We start from the raw sequence: 4,826 nt of genomic DNA, 5'->3' as shown, positions 1-4,826 counted from the left end.
TCCATCCATCCATCCATCCATCCATCCATCCGTCCGTCCGTCCGTCCGTCCGTCCGTCCGTCCGTCCGTCCGTCTGTCCATCCATCCATCCATCAGTATATATACACAGATGGATGGATGGTGTGTGTAAATAAGATGTATCATCCATGTAGTCTTCTTCAGTTACCTGCTTCTGGAGGTTCTCCATCACAGCCGGACTATTCAGATCCACCGTAGAGTTTTGCACAACTTGCATTTTGATCCATTTTTCAAAAGTGGCTTTAAAAACAGTACAGACATAAACAAATGTATTAAAAAGTTGCTGAGCACCTGTTAAATCCTCCTCTAAAACAGAAAAGAGTGCTTGAATAAACAATGGATTAGTTTTAAGTATCACAACTTGATTCATAATTCTCAACTAAAGATAAAGTTTTATCTTAAAATCATGTTGTAACCTTAAAAATGTTTCTTCTTCAGAGACAAATATCTGTGCTCCATCTTGGTTCAACTAAAACAATGTTCTAGTTTTAGCACAGACAAGCACAAAATGCACAGAAGTTAACACAGTGCATGTCACGGTATGAGTGCACGTAAAAAGTAGTGTACCTTCACAGTAAACACCAACATCATTACTGTGAGCACACTGAGTCGCTCCAAATCCACTGTGGGAACAGTCCGACAGGTTCTTCTCACTTCCTGAGCAGCCCACATTAGAAAGCCAGACGGATCCACTTCCTGGACCAAAGTAAGCTTGAGAACGGACACCATACGCTGCCTCACAGCCCACCTCCCTGCAGACCACCGCAGCATCGCTCATGTCAAAGCCTTCATCGCAGACTGTTCCCCAGACCCCACCGTAGTAGACTTCAACTCTCCCAGAGCAGTTGGTGGGGCCAGACAGCCTCACCTTCAGATCTGGTGTTTGAAACACATTAAAGACAAATATAAATCATTAAGTGAAGCGACAGTGCACTGATCCACCTTTATCTCAGAAGCGTTGACTCTGACTGAGATACATTTGTGTAAAATGTACATTTTGTGGATGAGGTTGGTCTCTTAGCCCTGCTATTCTCCACCACACTAATTCCAGCCTTAAGTATTTTGCAGGTGTAAAAACGTTTTGTATTTGTAACAAAAAAATCACAAGTTACAAAACTTTTTTACGATGTTCTGTTTACAGATACGAATCCAAAAACTACGTGTACGACTTTTGTCCTGGATTATACTCCTCTCAGCTGATTGGTTAATCTCATGTCAATCACAAATTAAGGATCCAATCAGAGAACAGATGGTTTGGACGCCTCGTTGAGATGATGGGTCGTCAGAGCGTCCGCCATATTGAATGTGGCAGATCTGTGGGTCAACTAACAAGGAGATGGACTGAACTTCATAAAACACTACAAAGGGTTTGAAGTTAATCCCTGTCATTCACATGCACTTATATCTTTGGAAAACAGGCACCAAAAGACAACATTTGTAACTTTTAACGTGATTATTTTTCAATCAACCTTTATTTCTACAGGTAAATCCCATTGAGCCTCGAGGACTCAGAGACCTGATTTAACAAAGAATGATGACAACAATGGACAACAGCAACAACAATAAACAGTTATAAAAAGTCTTTTTTTTAACAAATAGGATGGCTTAAAAAAAGAAAAGTGAAAAGAAAAGTAACAAAAAACAGCTAGATTCTAAGGCGAATGTAAAAAACTAAAAACAGGAACATCTGCATTGTCTGCATTATTAACACAATTTCATTCCACCTCATGTACCACATGTGATGAGAATGACAATAAAGAACCTTGACCCTTGTGTTAACCTGCCTCAGCAACATTTTTCATAGTTGCTCATGTCATGCATGCACAGATGTGTACTAAGGGAAAGAAGATAGGTGATGAAAAGAAGGAGCACCAGGACATAACCCTGATGCACACATGAAGGGATGGGGGAGGAGTGAGGTCTGAAGAATCTGAGTTGCATGAACGAAGTACAACCAGAGAGATATCAATGAAACCAAGCAAGGAGCGTGCAGGTGATGCCAGGATGATAGTCTATGGAGGAGGATATTGTGGGAGATGGTATCAAAGGCTGCACTCAGGTCAAGGAGGATGAGGAAGGAAAGTAAAGCAGAATCCACTGCAATGAGAAGAACGTGAGTGATTCTCAGGAGAGCAGAGTCTGTGCTGTGCCCAGAGCAGAAACCAGACTGGGGTTGTTCATGTTTTGGTTAAACAGGAATTGAGTAGAGAGGCAACAGTTTTTTTGAGTTTTGGAGATTAACGGAAGGTTAGAGATGACAACAATTTTCAGTCAGGTCATCTGGACAGTTTCTTTTTTTTTGCTGAAGCATTTCACCTTCTATCCAGAAGGCTTCATCAGTCAAGGAAACACACAACATAAAACTGATTCTTCCCCCAAACAGCTTACTCCAAAGTGGAACAAACCAGTTAAGTTGGTGCTAAGATGGTGTCTTTGGTATGCCCCCTCCTCTGTTGCCGGCCCTCTTCCTCATTGACAGTCATGCCAAACTGGTTCAAAACCAACAAAGTCCATGCTCAATAATCCAGGTATACAATCCAACAATTTTCAGTCAGGTCAACTGGTTTGTTCCACTTTGGAGTAAGCTGTTTGGGGAAGAATCAGTTTTGTTGTGTGTTTCCTTGACTGATGAAGCCTTCTGGATGGAAGGTGAAACATTTCAGCACAAAAAAAGAAAGTGGCCAGATGACCTGACTGAAAATTGTTGGATTGTATACCTGGATTATTGAGCATGGACGATGAAGGTTAGAGATGGGACGAAGATTAAGTAATGAGGATTAGACCCGTTTTGTTTAGAATGGGGTGAAAACTGCGGTTTTGAAAAGATTTAGAACCGTTCCAGGAGAAAGAACAGAGTGAACGACGGCAGAAATCAAAGGAAGAAGAGGAAAACAAGAAGACTTTACCAGAGTTGTCATTTAGTGAACATGTGGAGGGCTTGAATGTTTGGAAGAAGTCAACTGTTTCAGAGGCAGAAGGAATCTGAAAGTTAGAAAATGGCTGACTGGGGGGGGGGGGGGGGTCAGAGGAGGGCAGATGATGGAATAAAAAAGTGTTGTCATTAAAAAGGACATGAGGGAATCGCAGGCTTCTGATGAATGAAAGTGATTCAGGGGGATGAAAAACATGGTTCAGCGGTGAAAACAGGGTCTTGGTGTTACCTTCATTGGAGGATTAAGGCCAGAGTAACTAGATTTAGTTTGGAAAATTAAGATCTTGTAATGTGAACTTTCAGAAGTTGAAACGGTACCAGTGGTGATATCGAGACAAGAAAATGTTCTCACCTTCACAAATGGCACCGGCATCTTGAGCATGTAAACAGTCTTGATACCGATATCCACTGTGGGAACAGTCAGAAAGACTGTTTTCACTTCCTGAGCAGTTCAGATTATCAAGCCAGACCGCTCCCGTTCCTTCACCAAAGAATCCTGGAACAGGGGCATCAAAAGCCGGCACACAGCCCACCTCCCTGCAGACCGCTTTGACGTCATTTAGGTCCCAGTTGTTGGTGCAGACGGTCCCCCAGGTCCCACCGTAGTAGACTTCAACCCTTCCAGAGCAGTTGGTGGGGCCTGTGAGTCTGACCTGGAAAGCTGTAGCATAAAACACAGAAACCAAAAACAGGATATTGTGAGGCCAAAACTTTATTTCTTCTTCACAGTCTTACAGTTACAATCAATCGCTTGTCTGGATTTATTAGATATGAGTAACAAATATTAAGAAATACCACATTTATGATGATATGGAAATAAAGATCTGGGATTTCAGAGTTTTGGTTAGTGTTGTCAGTGAGAAATAAAATATTTTGTTATCTTAAATTTACATATTATATACTGATAAATGTGACATGGGAAAAAAAATTCTGGAATCTAATTTTTGACCTAATACCAGTTTATGAATATTTATTTATATCTAATTTTTATGAATACACAAAGTAAATAATCATCTGGAAAAGGCAGGAGTTTCACAATATCCAGTACTTTTTTGTAACAAGGTATAAAAACATTCATCACTGAAGACTTCTATTGACTAAGTTCTCTCAGCGCTGCAGATAAAAGAACATCAAGGTTCTTTTGATTGGATTGGAAACTGTCTAAGGCAGAAACTTTGCTCCATCTAAAGTTAGTGTGAAGTTAAACTAAAATGTTTGATGTGTTTTAAACATTAACACAAACACACACACAAATGTCCACAGATTCATAAAACCAGCCACTAATAAGTAAAGTGAATATGTCCTTACGTTCACAAACGGCACCGGCATCTTGACTGTGTGCACAGCTCTGATATCTAAATCCAGTGCTGGGACAATCAGACAGGCTGCTTTCATATCCAGAGCAAGTCACATTATCAAGCCAGACTGTTCCCGTTCCTTCACCAAAGAGTGCTTTGACCGGGGCATCAAAAGCTGGGCGACAGCCCAGCTCTCTGCAGACCACTTTGGCATCGTTTAGGTCCCAGGTGTTGTCACAGACGGTCCCCCAGGTCCCACCGTAGTAGACTTCAACTCTTCCAGAGCAGTTGGTGGGGCCTGTGAGTCTGATCTGGAAAGCTGGTGTTTGAAACACACAAATCAAAAACAGGATTTTCTGTGGTCAAAGTGATCAATATCATTATCAATATCTGTATCACTGCCAGAGTCAGTAACCCGTCTAATTTTAGTTGATCAACAAAAACTGTTGGAGCTGCCACACTTATGAGAACAGCACTCATATGAACATTTAGGAAACAGTGGATAAAAGATGATTTTGTGGTGTGACAGAGTGAGAAGTTCGTTTATCCTGAAGAGACCTTCTCCTCCACACTGAGAG

Source organism: Nematolebias whitei, chromosome 11 (genome assembly GCF_014905685.2).
Source record: "Nematolebias whitei isolate Nwh7 chromosome 11, NemWhi1, whole genome shotgun sequence".
In the NCBI taxonomy this organism is placed as follows: domain Eukaryota; kingdom Metazoa; phylum Chordata; class Actinopteri; order Cyprinodontiformes; family Rivulidae; genus Nematolebias; species Nematolebias whitei.
The sequence above is the reverse complement of the archived record's forward strand: the minus strand, read 5'-3'. Positions refer to the sequence as shown.